This window comes from Gallus gallus, chromosome 5 (assembly GCF_016699485.2).
Source record: "Gallus gallus isolate bGalGal1 chromosome 5, bGalGal1.mat.broiler.GRCg7b, whole genome shotgun sequence".
Classification (NCBI taxonomy): domain Eukaryota; kingdom Metazoa; phylum Chordata; class Aves; order Galliformes; family Phasianidae; genus Gallus; species Gallus gallus.
In genome coordinates this window covers 34,263,295-34,279,928 of record NC_052536.1, presented here as the reverse complement: position 1 = coordinate 34,279,928, position 16,634 = coordinate 34,263,295, and the positions used below count along the sequence as shown (strand labels likewise).

At 38.6% G+C, this 16,634-nt stretch overlaps 1 protein-coding gene across 2 annotated transcripts in view; it reads right to left on the bottom strand.

Moving 5' to 3' along the window:
* The window catches only part of AKAP6 (A-kinase anchoring protein 6), a 260,787-nt gene extending 256,039 nt beyond the window's left edge, over positions 1-4,748 (bottom strand). For both annotated transcript variants that reach the window (XM_015287642.4, XM_040702182.2), the window contains exon 1: positions 4,638-4,748. The gene's annotated coding sequence lies outside the window, so the exon portion shown is untranslated. The remainder of the gene's footprint in view (positions 1-4,637) is intronic.
* Positions 4,749-16,634: the final 11,886 nt, after the last annotated feature.

Here is a 16,634-nt window from a genome sequence, read left to right as displayed (position 1 = left end):
GACACAACAACTACTCCACAGCCTAGGAACAATTCACTTACATTTAAGAAAAAAAAAGTCTTAGTTCCTAGATGCTTTAGAGACATTCACTCACCAGAGGAACAAGCTCCTTGTTGACTGGCACAGTGACTGAGTACTGGACAAGAAGCAGGAGGAGATACACTTCAGCCATGCTGGCCAGAGCAGCCCTGTATCAGATGTGTGCCATGAGAACTGAGAGTTCACACAGAGCAGAGGACTTCTAGCTTTAAGTGTCTTGTCTGAAAGGACCAGACACTGCAAACTGCACAGAACTGAAATTTTTGACCTTGGAGTGATGCATAGCTGAGTCAGCCTTGCTGGGATTCAGAATACACAAGAGCTTAGACATTTGAAGGTTCAACCACAAAAGAGGAAGGGAGAAACTATCCATGAGTGAGTAGTTTTACTTTTCTCTACACCTCCCTTCCCTTTTCTTCATGAAGCAAAGCTTCTCTGAAGGCATTTTGGGAATGCGAAGCTTTTTGATTTAGGAAAGCACATTTTGATACTCTTAAATAATTTTGAAGACCTTTCTGATGCACTGGACCTTATCAATAGCATAAATATTTTTGTAGCAAAAAGCCAAAATGACCATTCCAAGTCAGTTTATGGATTTATACTACACCTTCTTATGCCTGACTTTAAAGATGTGAAGGGAGATAGGAGCAGGGGGAGGAAAGGAAGACAGTGCTTTTATTTTAGAGTCAGTAGGAAATGATAGATACAAAACCAAACATAAGAAAGAAGAAAGCCCCCAAGCCTTCACATAACTGAATAATAGGACAAGCGTCCACCCAGCAAACAAGGGAGAGAAGGCCTTTAAACCACAACATAGAAAATGTCTCTATAAAAAAGTGCTCGAGTTAGAAGCATCTCCATCCCTATGCTGAAGGCTACAGAAGCTGAGAAGCTCAGGGTCATGACTGTCTCTTCCGGGGAGATGCTGGGTCATGGCTGTGACATCAAAGAGTTGTCCATCCACACAACCCATTCCGCAGCACATAGAGCAGCAATCCAGGCTCCCCTGGATCTCCATCCAACTCAGCTTTTTCCTCTCACTCTTTCTCTTCCTGTGTCAGCACAAACCTGGCCCAGCTCAAATGGCTTCTGATAGGAGCAACATGCATAATTATCCTTACTTCCTGCTACTGGAATCTTCTGTGATGTGGAGCTCCTTTCAGCAAAAAAGGCAAAGCAAAACGCACCTTTCTTACCCCTTGTCAACTGAAACACTGATATTCAGACATAAATTAGTTGCAAGATGATCCTTTAAAATCATCTTTCAAATTGTATATCATTAGTTTTATCCCACTAACGCCAATATAATCTCATTAGTGCACAGACACTTCATTGCATGCACAGGCCAAACTTGCAATACAAAATATAAATGCACTATTTCAAAACAGAATTGTAACACCTTTTACCGTATAATTTTTTAGTTCTTTTAAACACAATACTTCAATACAATAAATTTATACATTCTATCTAGCCATACCTTTTTCTAAAGCTAGTAGCATTCAGAAGGAAAACACACACACAGACACACACCAAGCCCAGAATGCTGTCAGTATTTCCCCCATGACACAGCAGTAATTTTTACAGAAGAGTACAAGTTAACTAAAACACAGCATGTGTTTTTCTTTTAAACTATTTTGAAGAAAGTATTTCACTGTCATTTTGGAAAGCCACCAGATCTAATAAATGCCTTGAGCTCTACTGATGAAGAGGACCCCTACAATTTGAAACGGATTAGTTTCTGGACACAGAGGCAATTCCAGATACACTGGGTTGACACCTACCCAGTACTATTCTACTGCTGCACAACACAAAGAAAATTAATTCTAGAGCATAGGGTTCCCTCAGCTTTAGAGAAGAATGACTGCTTTCTTCCATAGAGGATATGCTCTGATTGCTGTTCAGGAGGCTTTGAGTTGTTATTTGGATTTGTTTTGTCAGCATACTGTACCAACTTCCACTGCAGGAGTTGGATCTTGCCATCAAATCCCACAACTGTTTTGGGAAGAATCAAGCTTCTGCTTCTCTCTCTATGCAGTTTCAGGCAATGTAGAAAATATTTAATTGATGTTATGCTAAAGGATTTTATCATAGCAAAGATTAAACACTAACATCCTTTCAGTTCATGAATATACATCAATATCCAACCACATGTCACAGTATAAAACTGTGTATACAAAGAAATCTATCAGATCAAGCCATCCAAATTCAGTTGCTTAAGGAGGACTGCATGCATTTTCAAGATGTTTTACCTTTGGTAAGGATGATTCAGTAAATACAGCAGTGGAACAAAATTTAAAGTAACACAGCTTGACTGTTGCTGAATAGCATCTCACAGAGTTGTCCAAATTACAAATATACCTAAACAGGAAACAAAACTGTATTGCATCTGTAGAACTTCTATGTTTAGTCATGGTCTGACTCAGGCAATCACATTTACAGTTCATAACAAAGACCCTCTTCATCACTCCATACTTTTCCATGTCCTCATACAGGCCTCAGTGAAATACTTGGGCCTGTACAACAATGAACAGGAAGTATTCTCTAATTGAGGTACTGTGCTGAAGTCAGAATTCACAGAGGTGTTCACCAAAACTCTAGTAATGTCATCACAGCTACAATACCAGTGAGTGTTTCCCAGGTCAAGCAATGCTCTGTGAGAAGGGAGTGGTATAGAGTAACAGGTACTTTACAATTCTTATGTTATATTTTTATTTATTTATATATATATATACACACACACACTGTTAGGAAAATAAGATTGCTTCCTTATTCATTATTAGTAAAATAAAAATGACAAACAACCTGCACCAGAGACTTCATAGCAGACCATTTGTTCACAAGTACCGTCCGAAGTCTTTTCTCAGTATTCCCCCTCAGTTTTTATCTTGTGATAATTCTGTCACATGCGATATCTAACAAAAATGATATTAAAAATGGCATAACGTTTCATCAAAGCATGTCTTACGAGCACTCCGTATGAAATGGTCCCTAAAGCGGCAACCTAAATGCATTGCCTGACAACTCCCTTCTGACCTCAGCCATCCCGCCCTTCCCGTTGCTAACTCATGCCTTCCGAGTTGGCCTGATGAGACTGCCATGAAAACAGAGGACTGCTACTTTCATAATGTAAAATGCCTCACAGATAATAAAGCGACATAATCATTACGTTCATTTACAAACATTTGTGTTGCGTTTTTTAATAGAGGGGAAATAAACAAACATACTCAGTTCCTGCTGAAAATAGCCTATGAACAGTGCAGCTGTCTAATTAAAATACAGGAGCTCCATTCCAGCTTTGCCAGATAAGCCCATCCTGTGAAGGGTAATCAGATTTCATTATATTTACCACTCCATACTTTATCAAGTATAAGTGACCAAAAACACAAATATAGACATCAGTAGAAGATTAATAGTTGCTATTTTTTTTCTTGATGCACTTTTCAAATAAGATACATGGGCAGAACAGAGCCAGAGACCACTCCCTAATTCCTAGTGGACATATTGATCAATTAAAATGACATGTGTCTGGTCTTTTCTTTCCTTCTAAAAGCAAGCAGCTGAAAGATCGAACCTTTCAAACACACAAAACCAAACAATTAAAGAATGCTGTATGCCATCAAGCAAGATTAGGTTTAGCAAAATCAGCTGGGCCTCCGGAAGTGAGATATTAATACAAAGTAAATGAATATAGGGCATTGCAAAGAGTTTCTAAATATTATAGGCATGTTTCTAACCAATTCACTAAATAAAAGACACACATTTTCTTCCCACAATAGGCATAGAAGCATTTATTCTTATGCATATTCTTATTTTACGAACAGCAAAAGCCCTCAATGCCTGAATCTTTGGCTACACCTTTTACTGCAGTTGCAGCAGGAAAAAAAAAAAAGACCTGTTTTCCTTCCAGTAAAGGATAGATCTGAAATGCACTACATTCATATTAAAGATCAGCATAAAAACAGAGGAAAGGAAAGAAACAGTTGGAAAGCTAAAAGCTACTGTACTTACAAAACACCTGGTTATTGTCTGACGGTCATATCTTTTTTGTTTGTTTAGGAATACTAGCAGAAATAGGGTAAAACCAAAGCGTGTTTTAAATTAATACAGTGCCAGCCGTTTGTTCAGTACTGGTTCATGAGGTGTTTTCTGTGCTATTTCAGTATGGAAGGACATTGAAAATAAATAGGTTATATTAACGTTATTAAAATACAGTAGGTTAAAAAAAAGAGCTGAATATAAAAGAAATACTTAAAGATGCATGGAAAAGAATGAGCTACCTTTATGGCATTAAAACTTAAAATAGTTATTCTTTCCATTTAAGCATATCAAACTGTAGCAACTTCAACTGGATTGTGAAATCTAAACACATTCTCTTCAAATCTTCAGAGATTATCTCAAATACAAAGACAATGTACTGAATGCATTTTCTGTAGGCCTTTGTCTTAGCCTATCTGCCTGAAAAAACAATATTTAGGCATGCAGCATCTTTTCTCAGTGATTTTCACAAGGCAAAACCCACACGTTCTTATATTAGGAAAGCCTTATAAAACAGGAAAGATAATGGTGCAATTAAGAACAGCACAACATTTCGCACTTACCATGTCCCGTTCAAATCATCCTCTTTTGATGTTTACGGCACATCTGTAGGATGCAATACTAGGAGGTGCCTTGTGTGACCTGCTGCATGATGCTGTGACATCAGTTCAGATGATGCAGCTCATTATGGGAAAGACTGCTGTTGCTATGGCAACGGAGATGTGATACGAATCCTTACTGCATTTCCAGGGGAGCCCGAGACAATACGGAAGCCCTTTAAAGAAACAGACAATATGCAAACAGGCTTTTAAAGTACTGTGCCACAGATTTTAGTCCATGTTCAAGTAAATGTGTTTTACTAAGCACTGTTTTAGACAGATTATTCTGGCACAGTGATACAGAATCAAGATCTATGCACTATACACTGTTTTCATATTGAAAACTTAATATTACCTTTGTCAACCTAAGAACAAATCTTACAAGCCAGAATTCTTTACCATTAAAAAAAACTTTAAAAGAAACAGTAGTATGATTTTTAACAACAGGGCTGTAAGGACAATAGCTACTCTACAGTATTTTAAGCAGCATGCATATTTACCCTGCCCCACCCTGCTCCTACAGCCAATCTGTCATTTTAAAAAATATCTTGTTGCCAGGGAAAAACAAATTAGTACTCCAAAACGATCAGATTTCACACTGTTGACTGAATAACAATAAGCTGGGTTTTTGTGTTTTTTTTTTTGTTTTTTTTTTTTTAAGAAAAAAGGCTTTTTATTCACAGGAGTGTAAAGAAGTTTCTAGCCAACCAAGTAGAAATCTCCTTATCATTTTTTCAGCTGTAGGGTGACCTGTGCTACCATCTGCATGCTGAGTAGTGAGGCTTTCATCTGCCCATCAAGCAGACAATCGAGTGGAGACAGAGCCATGGGCAAGCTGTGGGCCCAGTGGGCCACCACCAGCCCCCACCTGGGCCCAGCATCAGCTTGCAGCAGAAAGGCCCCTCCTCAGAACCTGCTCCATGGGCCAGGACATGGCCTGCAGACCTCACCCCTGGCAGCTCACAGCGGTGATGAGAGAAATAAAGGTCATGAATGAGCATTAAGAGGAGTTATCTGGAAATTAAAATTCACACCCAAAGAAGAATCAGCACATTTTTGGTTATTTGCCAGTTCTGTTTGGATGAGAAATGTTTCTGGCAAAAACTGCTTTTCCCAAGGCATGAAAATCCCTTCTACACTGTAGGAAAAGAAAAAAATACACAAAACACTGGAGCCTATATGCTTTACATGCTGAGGCCCAGGGGGGAAACAAAAAGCCCAACCTGAACCAAGAAACCTCAGTGTCCTGTAGATGTCAGATAAACACGTGTGCCACTGTCTGAAGCACTTCCATTAAACCTCAGTGTAAGTAAAAAAAAAATAATCCAATTTTAGAGGAAACGATTCAAAATATACCTCTTCCCCTTTCAACTTACTTTGGAAAAAAAAAAAAGGTGGCATTCATATGTATTGAATAACAGATTAAACACAATACTTCTCTACCAACTTCGGAAATACCTAGCACTAACACTGTCAAACCCCTTCATCCCTTCTATTCTCACGCTTCATACCTTCTCTTCTAATACTAAACCTATGTCAGTACAAACACAACAATTCAGCTCTCAAGTTGACTCAACAAATCAGATCTACCATGTCATGATGCAGTTTTACTCGCAAGAACAACAGTGGATTTATTTCTAGATTTTTGAACATGTAAATGTTTCTTAGTCCCTTTAGGATATTATCTGCAATTTAGCAGAAGACAACATGACTGAAACATTGTTTAGGCTGGTCATGAAAGTTAAGGAATGTCATCAAACACAATAGAATTTACAGTAGGCTAGATGTCATACCACCCAAATAAAGTATTTTTACTGCTATGGGAGCATTGGGTAGAACCAGCAAGCATTTTGTTTTTATTTTTCGGAAAACGGTGAGATCCAGGATCATCCTGAGATTGAGGAGTAATCACCAGCTGATCTGATAGCTCTGACCCATTCCACATTAGCTTGGTCCGAATCCAGTAACTGGAGGAGCACAACCAGAGAGGAGAGTATACGAAGAAAGCAAGCAATGGGTCAGCCCCACTTATAGCCAGACCTGTTCCAGCCAAAATCCCACTTCAGCCCAGCTCTATTTCCAGACCAACATCCGGTTGCATAGCCTCTATGGAGCTTTTCTTGTAGGATGAAGTAGGAGCAGAGCTGACATGGCAATGAGGGTGGATGGGAAGGGACTCAGACAGCAGCAAGAAAGATATTAGAATACTTTTCTAAAGATTTCTGCCTATTTACTGTTAATTACAGACTGTACAATTCCGGGTATCCACATATGCAAATGATATTACAGAAATGGAGACAAAATTATAGTGATTTTCTTGACTTTTGGCTGTTTGACATTCTTTGAATAGCAGCCTGTTTTGTGGTATATTTCAACCCCCTCAAAAAACATTCATCACGAGCCAGAGCCTGTCAGGTTGTGTGCAAGACAGCTGCAACAGGAGGGTCCCAGACAGAGCACAAGCTAAAAATTTTTAGACTAACCATCATGAAAACTTCATTTTCTATGCTGTAGAACTGCAAATCAAGAGGAAGAAAGCTCAGTCTCACAGCTCCAGCTGAATTTCCCCCTCCCCATAAAGTGAAAAAAGAAAAAAGTGAAGACTGCAGTTATCCACCCAGCCCAGAACTGACATATTTAAAAACTATGCTTTAAAACTGCTTTTCATTCCTACTCCTACTGGTTTCCCAAAACAGGAGATGAAGACAGAACACAACTCATTATATCACCACATTGACATCATGATCATTTTGATCCATCTCATCTAGGTTTCCAAGCCATAAGCACAGGGCTTCAAATACACATTTTTATATTGAAGTAGAAGTACTTCATCCTAATTTCAGTAACAACACAGGTTGGACATTAAAATAGGAATCTAGAGTATTTACCACATTCTCCCTCTCCAGCATAAGTAACAATGCATTTCACCCTTGCCGCCCACTGCAGTCCTCTGATCTGAAGGGCAGAAGTTTGATATATAGAAAGGATGAAGAGTTTCATCTAATACTGCCATTGTTTATTCCTACTATCAATTTATTCAGATAACGATATGTAATACAATCCACAGCACTTTTCAAGAAACCACCCTTTGCCATATCTGTAGGCATTACCTTAACTTTATTAAGTTCTGCTTTCCCCTTATATCAGTAATAAGCCAGGGTCAAATCCTACTATGACTTATTTTCTATATAACTATGCTATTAACTCATTTTCTTGAACAAACTCAGCTAAACAAAGTAAAATGTCATCACCTCTGCAAAAAAATCCAGACTTTTCTTTTTATGGCTTTCACCCCTCCAAATGGAAGGTGATGATTGCTTTACCTTTTACCATACTCTACCCAAATAGCCAAGAGAGAAATGGGAAAGCATACTGAAGTACAAGCTGACCAAAACCACACACCAGTTTCTATTTAAGTATGGAGCCCCTAGCTCATCCAAAATCATAAACCAGAGATTTCCTTATTTACAAGATGAACATTTCACACTACAACCTGAAAGGGAATGGGGTCATTGATTTTCTACCTGCACACTGGTCTCCATGGATGCCACTAGATTAAAGGTTGAAAAGTTAGTTTGTTTTCCCTAAGCAAGGCTGCCTTGCTTCATCTTTTGAAGGTTAATAACTTTGTAGGCAACAGTGAGCTTGTTTCTATCTCAATAACATGAATGCACCTATTATAAACACCTGATACTTGCTCTATTCAGAAATAACTTCAGGGGTTAAGAAAAATAAAAGCAGCCATGAACATAAAATAAAGACAACAATGACTTATGAGACAGAATTTTATTCACCCCTTTTCTACATCCACATGTAGATAGAATAAAACCTTTTCATTCCATTTTACACTGTAGTCATGACTCAGTGTATTGTGCTAGAAAGCAAGGCATCATCTCCATTCCCAGCACACTGAAAGGGTACAGCAGAAATGTAATGGAATACTTTCACTAGCCACTAATGAGCTCTACAGATAGAGAAACAAGTTTCAGGTGTTTTTGTCTCACTCTAGATCAACTACTACAGTGTTAAAACACTGCAAGGAATACAATATTATATGTTAGGAATAGATGTTGGTGTACTCCATTTTCCTTTGGTGTCATGACTTCAACCACCTCAGAAGTATATTATAAAGAGAATTAAAAAAATGCCTTAGAGGGTCATCAGTTTATTAAATATAACACTTGTGCTTATTATAGCCATATCTATTAAACATACCCCACTGTGTGCATCTTCCCATTTCATCTCCACTTATAACAGTCTGAGGTAAAGTTGAGACCTGTTTACTTCATGTCTTGAATACTGCAAAATCCTCCACACCAACAATCACTTTAGTCCCTTTCCATTCAAAACATCACTAATACATTCATCTGATTCATTTAACAGTGAACTTTAAACCCAGTAAAATTCTTTTCCTATTTGCACTTCAAGCACTCTAGAAGACTACATAATATCACCTTGCTGTTCCTACATTTTGTTCCACCAGTAACTTCATAGCCTGTTCCTCTTAAGATAACTTCCTTTCCCCACACTCTCCTATCAACACAAAAATCCCTAGATGAGAAACTGGTAATGGGGAATAGCTTTAAACTAAGACAGAGGAGATTTAGGTTAGATATTAGAAGGAAGTTTTTCCACACAGTGGGTGGTGACACACTGGAACAGGTTGCCCAAGGAGGTTGTAGATGCCCCATCCCTGGAGGCATTCAAGGCCAGGCTGGATGCGGCTCTGGACAGCCTGGTCTAGTGGTTGATGGCCCTGCCCACAGCAGGGGGGGGGGGTGAAACTAGATGATGATCATGGTCCTTTTCAACCCAGGCCATTCTATGATTCTATGATCTTAATCTTCATTTACCTTATACTAACATTGCTTTTCTCAGCTACAACCCTCCTGATAAGAAATAAGAAATAAAAGAAAAACTACAACAAAAAACAAGCTGATCAGCTGTTTACCATCACTGTCTGGTTTATATACTATACTTGGCCAGTATGTTCTAAAGCATCTCATTACTCTACCTCCAGTCAGTGATACTCCTCCCCAGTTATTTCATACCTTCATTAAGGACTGCACAGTAGGAAAAACAGGCTAATGGCATAAATGTAGTACACACAAGAGACTGCAAAAATTCACGTGAAAAGCTGAATAAGCTTTTTGGCTTCATGTTGCTGGATTTAAACTGCTATTTGCTCTTCAGTAGGCTCATTTTAATACAGCTCAAACATGCTTATGCCAGCTGCTGTTTTTTCACTATTACACTAAAACTTTAGTTTAGACTAAAGCTAAGTCACTTGCTGTACACACATACACAGAGGGTAAAATACAGCATGTTTCTCTATACTAGTTAAAGCAAGAATTTTTAGAATCTGAAATTAGACATTTAACAACAAACTCCTTTAATAGAGTCAGTGCTTTCAAAACCTCTATTTACAGCAACGCTCCTTTAATCTTTCATAGCCTTTTTTTAAAAACCTAGTTCGGCATTAAGTGAATTACAACTAAGTATTTAAACACAGATGGCAAAAATGTCTGGCTACCAGAGTGATAGAATACAGAATTAGGAGGTTAAGAAAAAAAAAACAGAAGGAATAACATGACAAGAAATATCAGATTAGAGGTTGCTGCAAGGTGCTAAAACTCACATATAGCAGCAGTAATTAGCAAAGTAGAAAATGCCTCATTACACTTTCAAGAAGTTAACGTTATAGTCAGTTTGATAACCATGGATAAAGAGACCTTGAGAGGAAATGGAGGTTAGGCCCAACAGCACATTACAAGTACCACTCAGCACATTACAACCTCATATTGACTAGCTTGAGTAGGAGGCATCAGCAAAATAATGAAGTCTCACATTCCAGTCATTCACCTTTTTGTTTAAGTGTCCAAGTGAACCACATGCTGGGAGACAAGAACTCTGTAGATTTTTACTTGAAGATGCCAAACACTGTCTCAAATAAAAAGCTATAAACTCATATTTTTCTCACCTTCACTGCTGGTGAGAAATAGCAAACTGTTTAATTCACAGACAAGACAACAAGCAGATGAGATGGCTGTGCCTAGACTAGAGGTGTAAATATTGTCCTCAGAACATACCATTACAGTTCTATTACAGTTCTTTGGAAGTTCTGTGCAAGGTATTGGTAATAGCAGAAACACCATGAAAGCGAAAAAATTGAACAGGTCTGCTCACTCTGTAGTGTAAACAATAACAACTTATATTTACTATCCAAAGACAAATACACTTAGCCATACTATTATTAGTTAGAATTTCCTGTTGCAGACTTGCTATTGAGAATCCCTATTCTATGGGCACAGATTTAAATGTTTTGTTTTGTATATTGATAACCATTCTGATTACTTTCAAGTTAGATTTTATATTACAAATTCTCCTCACATCATAATGGACATTAACCACTTACTGGGTTGATGTACTCTTCACTTGACTGCCTCTCTATGCATAAGAGGTAATCATGGTTAAGACCAAAGGCTATATAAGATAACAAAAAGAGGCAGGTGTAATATTACCACCTAGGTATGTACATGCTATCGACTTAATCTTCCAGCAAGTATAGAATAGTACTGCTCTGAAAATGAGTTCAATAGGCAAAGACTGTGTGTTTGATCCAAACCCATCACTTCACATTCTGTATGAACTCTAAAAGCATTCTTTAGTAAACAAAGCAAACAAAATAGAAATTTTGGAAAGTAGTAAACAAAGTAAACAAAATAGAAATTTCCACTAATAAGGAATTAAGATTTGCAATTTTTACCTAGCATCTACACAATAAAGCACAGTAGGCATTTGATAAGCAGTTCAATTCACTTTAAGACACACAGACTTCTTCCCTCCAACCTAACCAGCAAACAGGGCTGCTTGAAGACACACCCCAAAGAGCCAACCACAAACAAGCTTATTAGCCCTGTAGCACAGCAAGCGTATCAACATAGATATAAAGCATGTGCAACAATATGGGCAACCAGGTTTAGCAGGTTTTCTTCCAGCTTTAAAGAAATCTGATGTGTTATCTTATCAGTCTGTAGGAGAAAATGACAGATACATCATGCTTTAGCTACCTTCTTAATTGATTAACAGTAACTGAACATCAAACGAGAAGTTTACTCTCATGATTAGCAAAATTGGTGACAACAGAGAGAAAGAGAAATCAGATAATGAGGAGCCTATGGAAGAAGAAAGGCAGACTTCAGAGAGAATTCCCTAGCAGTTGCCATACAGCCCTCTGGTACCTTCTGAATATGCGCTGCTGCTCTAGCTGACAGAGTAAGAAATAGTACTAATTAGAAATAAAGAGCTCTTCCTGCTCATCAGCATCAGTCACAGTAAGAAAAATATATTTGAAGTACTTTCTAGCCCACCCTCTCTCTTCTTACCAACCATGTCTTCCTGCTCCTCTTCTTACAACCTTGCAGAAGCTGAAGGGAGTTCCCTTACCATAGGCAAGTACCAACAAACAATCAGCTTCTGTTAAGTAATCCCCTGGGGGAACAACTGTTAACAGAACAGCTCTCTCCTACTTCACTCTTTCTACCCCAAGGGAAACTTCAACGGGCTGATTTAGCTGCTTCTATACACTCTGACATGGAGATGGACATCAGGCAGGATAGCACAACCACTCCAATCAGAGGAGTGCTAAGGAGGGAGTGATACACAAAAAAGAGAGTTATAGAAGCTCACCCATATAACAAGAAGGTTAATTTCTCCCTCAGTACCCCAGGATAGGACCACCAAGCTAGAGAAAGCAAGACAAAACCAACCTTTCCCACACAGAAAAAACAAAATTATCAGGTTATCCCCCAGCAATCTTCAGCACCCCTAAAAAAATAAAAATAAAACCCTTACTGACCTGTTTCTACAGAGACATCCTTCCTATGTTGCAGCCTGCTAAAATGGCAGAGTGCTGTGCCTATCACAGGCTTATTGATACACCTGTGGGACTCTCTTCTCCTCAGCATTCACTCCTCCTGTGGGGGCTCTTACCCAGGACAAACAGGTGCTTGGGGCAAGCCTGGGCAAAAATAGGGGCCTTTTTTCCTCCCTTCCCTCCCCCCTAAATCTGGTAGCATTATCAAGGGACCAAAATCTATTGTTTGACTATTGAGTACAGGTGTTAGAGATTTTCTGCTAGAGTTTGGCTTCAGCTGCTGACTGATTTTGGTCATCAACAGGTGCTGCTCTGGCTTTATTTTACCTGAGTAGAACTCCATTTACAGTGGTGAAAGTTGTTTGGAATTTAAGAAGAAAAATGTCAAAGCCATAGTAAGACACAAAGTCTAAGACACAGGGACAAAACAGCAAAAGGCTGTACTGTCCCAGTGATACATTAATCACTCCTTAGCCCAGAAAAGTGGCAAACACCATGCCCAACCACCAGGGTCCTTTTCGAAGAAAAAAAGACTAGATCCAGAATGTTTGATTCTCATGTATGTGCTTAAATTAGCTTTCTAGTTCAAAGAGGATGTTTTTAAAACAACTCTCCCAACCACACACTTTAAATCACTGAGCAGCCTCAGAGGTCATGAGCCAAAATCCTTTTTCACAAAGCTAAATCAGAAGATGAACTCCAGGAGAGAAACGAATGCACTGCACTTGAGAACAAGTGCTTAATCCTGAGACATAGTCCAGTCTGTGGCAGAACCTCCTAAAAAAGCTGCTGGTGAAGTTGCCAGGTCCTCAGTGCCATTTGCTTTGCCCTACAGCTCTGCTTTCACTGAAATGCAGGGCTCCCTGGGTTGGGCACTACATTAAAACAGGGCCATGACAGCCTGTGAGGTCCCTTCACTTGTCACAGCTCAAGGGACAGCTGACTGCACCACCACTGTTAGCTCTGTGTTGCATTAAAGAGTCTGCACAGCCTCAAAGTCTAGATTCTCCCTGAAGACAGTACAGCTGCATTCACATAGCACAGAATCTGGTCTAATAAATTCTGGTAGATCTAAGCTGTCTCAGCAGCATTACTTCTTCCCCTCTTGGTCTTCCAAGAAAACCACATCTTCACACCCTCCTCCAGGCTCTCCCTATGGCACAGCTGTCTCACCATCCCTCTCCTTTTCATGCATCATCCCTCAACAAATTACCTTTATCACTCAACCTACGCATGCTCTCTGTCTTTGAAATAATTTAAAACCACAATTCACATATTTTGATAGAACTTTCTAGATGTTACTGGCCACAGCCTGTGAAGACTGCATATTTACTTGTTGCGGCTGAGTTTCCCCCCGCCTTCGGTGGGTAAAACAAGACTGACATTGTCCCTTCAGAGTCCTTCTAGATGCATCTGGCTTCTTCATGCCACTAGGAAGGAATGGGCATCTATGCTTGGATGGCAAATAGAAAGGGATATTATTGTCCCAAGACTAGATTCCATAGCCTCCCATTTAAACCCAGTTTTCCACTTCCCTCCACAAAAGGTAAATCTTAATCCTTCTTTGTTAGTTATTTCTCAGCTCTCCCACAGAGCAGTTCCACATCTCCCCTCACACTAATGAAACTCGTCAGATAATTGCTTCAGCCTATTTAACTCACCAGTTCAGCAGAAAATGATCAAATTTCAGCTAGGTTCATTTTCTGCTAAATTAGGAAAATAAATAGACTGAGGGTGAAGAGTTGAGTCTGTGCCACTCCTACTTTTAGGAGAAGCAAGCTGATAAATGGTTTCACTTCTCTCCTCACATATTTCTCTGATATGTTTTTTCTGGGGCTTGATGAAGAAGGGTTCATACCTCAGTGACATTGTGCTACGTGCTGGAATCAGGGCCTGTGGTGACAGAAGACAGCCTGACTCTGCCTTCAGGGTAGCTATGTAATACCTGTATGCATTGGTTGACTTTTGTGCTGGTTCTGCCCTGTTTTGTTTGTGCAGCTTATACAGACAATTGATTGGTATCATCACAGCATATATTTCTCTGTCCTCTGTGTCCTTGTTTTCATACTCTGTTTGAATTAGGTTGATCTTTTCAGTAGGTTTTGTGCAATACTTGTCCATCTCTCATGATTGTATACAAACATATATGCTTGTTCAAAGAGACCGTATTTTTGGCAATCTAGATGATGCCATCTCTTTCCATGTATAATTTGTGTCAAGCTTATTTAGCACACTGCTCTCCCATCCTATTTTATGCTTGTTCGATAGCCCTAGGCTTTCTTCATGGTATGAATTCAGAAGACAGAATGGTAATATTTAATTGTGAACTTTCTATACTACTCATCACTGGAGTACCTGAAAGCTTCACAAAACCAAGCTCATTCCCGATCACAAAATCCCTCTATTAGGAGAAGTTTAATATTGATTTACAGAAAATAAAGGCACACAAAGTTTAAATGTAACAGTATGATGGATATTGCGTGTCTAAGATTTGGCTTTTTGAGAATACATGGCTTACTGTATGATAGATTCCATTCGAAGCACAGCTGCTGTTAATTTCAGTTTCAGCTGCAAGCACTCAACAAGCCAGTTCCCAGAGTTTCAAGTCAGGCTCAAGGAAACAAGTATCAATGTGTCAAAGCTAAGTTTAAATAAATTGGCCAACGTCACAGAAGCCCTGTGATAGAGGCAAAACAGGCAAGAAACATTCTGATCTCAGTGCACTAAATTATGAGCTTTTTAAAAACTTTCATGTCCTTACTTGCTTTCAACCACAGAGGTTCAGAAGGATACTCCAGACATCTTCTGTCCTTTATTGCTTTCTCCCAGTTGTCAGAGATCCTTCCTGGGCACAGAAAGTGACGTGTAATTCGAGGGAGGATAATAGATGAACTTTATGATTACAGACTGGTTTAGATAACACTCATACAACAGTCAGTTAAATATTTATTCTAGTGTTGTCTACCTCCACCAAGTCAGGCAGTTAAATTCTAAAAGTGACCTAGAGAATGTTTTTTTAAAAAAACAGTGTGTGTAATTTTGTGTGTTTAATCCTATATGGGGTAGATTCATGTCTCTGATTTACCTTAAAACAAAAGCCATATACTATGTACAATGCAGGTAGCAAAATGGTAGTTTACCTCATGTACGTGTGTAGGACACACAAGCCAGGGCTGAAGAGCAAACCAAGATATTGTCTATCCATGAAGTGAAGCTAAATTGTAATGCCATGATAAAGGCAGATGACAGACTTATACCATAAGTGATTTTTTTTAAGAAATCTTTGGGCTTTGAATGTACAATAAATCAGAATACATTTTCATAGGAAGAATATTGGGCAAAAAATGTATAGAACTGCTGGCTGACAGAAAACGAAGAGCAATTTATCGCTTTTCTAATGAAAAAATAGTTAATATACAGCTGGCAATCTCAATACATTGAGAATTATAAAGTAATGCAGAGTTTTATCTTACTTAAGTTTATAAGTTATGAATGTACTTCCCAGACAAAAAGTTAATTATCAGCTTTTGATTAAAACAAAACCTGGATCTTAATCACCTTCTGAATAATCCATCAAATAAATTGGTTTATTGAATTGTTTAATTAAGTGATTTAATATTTTCTGTACAAGTTATTCTTCTAGTTAGCAATAACGCATTTTATTATACTTCTATAAAAAATAGACATAGATTGATAGAAAAGAATATATAGACAGATATAAAAGAATAGAGAAGAACCACAGTCAGCTATACATGTGGATTTCTACAAGACTTGAAAATTCAAAAAAAAAGAAAAACCAACCCAAAGAACGCCTTTGAAAACATTATATGAGAATATAATAGCCCAGACATATTTGTACATCTGCATCTTCAACATAGTGATTTAAAAATAAAAAAAAAAAAGAGGGGACATTAATTCTGCACCATGTAAATTGTTCCACCCTTTTAATAACTTCCTTTATTCTGCTAAGTACTGTTGCACCAGGCCCTGTCTGCCAGCAGGATAAGGCTGCAGTGTGGCACAGTTCCTTGCATGGGTTATTCAGAGGGATTTGAGGGCACAACAAATAGCTTGTATCCCTCTGA